This window comes from Chanos chanos, chromosome 10 (genome assembly GCF_902362185.1).
Source record: "Chanos chanos chromosome 10, fChaCha1.1, whole genome shotgun sequence".
Lineage (NCBI taxonomy): Eukaryota > Metazoa > Chordata > Actinopteri > Gonorynchiformes > Chanidae > Chanos > Chanos chanos.
In genome coordinates, this window is record NC_044504.1 from 38,112,397 (window position 1) to 38,114,896 (window position 2,500).

The following is a 2,500-nucleotide window of genomic DNA, read 5'->3' on the forward strand; positions in this document are numbered from 1 at the left end:
CAGTAATCTACTGTTCTCTTACACTCATGTTAATCTACAGTTATCTACGGTTCTCTTACATTCATGTTAATCTACAGTAATCTACTGTTCTCTTAAACTCATGTTAATCTACAGTAATCTACTGTTCTCTTACACTCATGTTAATCTACAGTAATCTACTATTCTTTCACACTCATGTTAATCTACAGTAATCTACTGTTCTCTCACACTCATGTTAATCTACAGTAATCTACTGTTCTCTCACACTCATGTTAATCTACAGTAATCTACTGTTCTCTTACACTCATGTTAATCTATAGTGATCTACTGCTCTCTCATACTCATGTTAATCTACAGTAATCTACTATTCTTTAACACTCATGTTAATCTACAGTAATCTACTGTTCTCTTGCAGTCATGTTAATCCACAGTGAGCAGGGATGGCCAGTGAGACACATGTAAAATAGACTCATAGAGGTCTAACAGCGTTTCCTCATCATCTCTTATTTCCCTGGACTCCACTCCTCCGTCCACACTCATCTGTCTGTTCTTTGCTCCTCCTAAACACCGCACTGCAGCCCTCATCCTTACCCCTTCTGTCATTACGGCCCCTAAAGACCCCCTTTTCTCTACCCCTCCCAGTAGTCTCCTCTGTCTGCTGCTCCATCTGAGAAGTGCGGCACAGGCCAGATTAAAGAGTACTGATCCACACTGTTACACGGGCTGTCATAACTGTCACACTAAACGCTTAAGCATGTCCACATGACCGTCCATTTGAAAAGGACTGACAAATTTCAAAAAGACCGACTCACAAATATGTCTCTAGTTATGCCTCTGGTAATCTCAATCCCTAATCCGACCCCTCATCTGAGAGAGCCCGGGAAAACGTTTGGCAAAAAAAAAAAAAAAAAGGAAAAAAAAAAGAAAAAGTGTTAAAAGAGAGTGCTGTTTTTTTTGTTTTGTTTTGTTTTTGTTTTTTGTTTTTTTTTAGCACAGGGCAGACGCCTCCAAAAAGCAGAACCTAGAGAGAAGGGAGGTTTCCATTCAGTGCCTAAATACCATGTTTAAGTGTGACCAGGCAAACCAAAAGGGAATAATGCTAACAAAGGAGAGAAAACCTACAGTGTAATTACACGCAATGCTGTGGATTGTTTCATAAGCCGTATATAGACTGTAAAGCCTTTGATGTGATCATTATAATTCTGCTTCTGGTTATGAAACAACATCTGCTTCACTTTTACGGGCCAGTACCACCATACACAAGACGGTTGTCCCCTTGATATGACATTTCATAGTGACTCCTAAACTTCTGAGGGAGGGCTGTTTTTTTTGTTTTTTTTTCAATTGGTTTTAACTCATAATTTTGCTCCCTCTGTGTGTTGTTTATCTAGTCTTCACCCTGATCTGATTTCAATGTTACAGTATTCACATGGGGAGAAAAAGTACACAGTGTGAAGTAATGCAAATTGTGTCTACTCAGACATGAAATTCAAACAATAATAAAAACAGTACAAAATGACTCGTGTGACTGCACCAGCATTCTACACAGTTTTGTGGATATGAATCTCTTGACGGCTCATAAGATTTAAATCTATGAAGAAATCTTTTAATCTTTGAAGAAAAATATGGGAGCTGATGGAAATAAAATAAATACACCATTTGGACGTAGTAAATTCCTGAGTTATTATTTCATGGAGAGACAGAGAGAGAGAGAGTGAGACAGAGAGACAGAGAGAGACTGAAAGAGACAGAGTGAGACACAGAGAGAGAGAGAGAGAGAGAGAGAGAGACTGAGACATGGAAAAAGTGCGTGAAAAAAATCGGCAGGACCATTTAACACAAAAAAATAATAACACCGAAATGCACGATAGCAACCCCCCCCCCCACCCCCACCCCCTGTTCAACCCTACTACTCTTCATCAGCCCAAAACCAGCCTTTCCAAACCTCTCTCCACTCCTTTATACTTTGTCTGGTCTCCCCCAGTACCAAGAACCACACAGCGACTGAGTCCGCTCTGCGCAGCCCTAATCAGTCTGCAATTACAAGCCCCTGAAGGATAGCCAAGCTAGGGTGGGGGTAGGAGGTCTTACCAGGCCCTGATCAAAACCAGCTGGGAAAGCAGCTTACGAGCAGGCCAAACAAATTAACTATCAGAAAGAACAGGGAAAAGAGAGAGAGAGAGAGAGAGAGAGAGAGGAGTGAGGGAAAGTTCCACAAAGAGGTCTGGAGTTAAAGAAGAGTAAATAAGAGCAGATAAAGGAAAAAAAAGGGGGGATTGGGAGAGCTTACCTTGAACAGGTACCCTGTGCTCCATCTCCAGGCTCCCCTGAGAGAGGAGAGCCGTCTCCGGAGGGAGCCGTTTGGGCTCATGCTTATGAAAGAGCGCTTTCTCTCTCTGTCTTTCTGCATGTGGTTCTCCCAAACTCAAAGCCCTCGCTCCCAGCGAGGGAGGGAAAAAAAAAAAGAAAAAAGCGAAAAAGAAAAAGCCTATTTTGGGCTTGAGTCACTCAGTAGATGCCA

At 41.8% G+C, this 2,500-nt stretch overlaps 1 protein-coding gene across 1 annotated transcript in view; it reads right to left on the minus strand.

Annotated features, from left to right (window-relative positions):
- The window catches only part of tns1b (tensin 1b), a 145,473-nt gene that overhangs the window by 50,277 nt on the left and 92,696 nt on the right, over positions 1-2,500 (minus strand). The window lies entirely within an intron of this gene.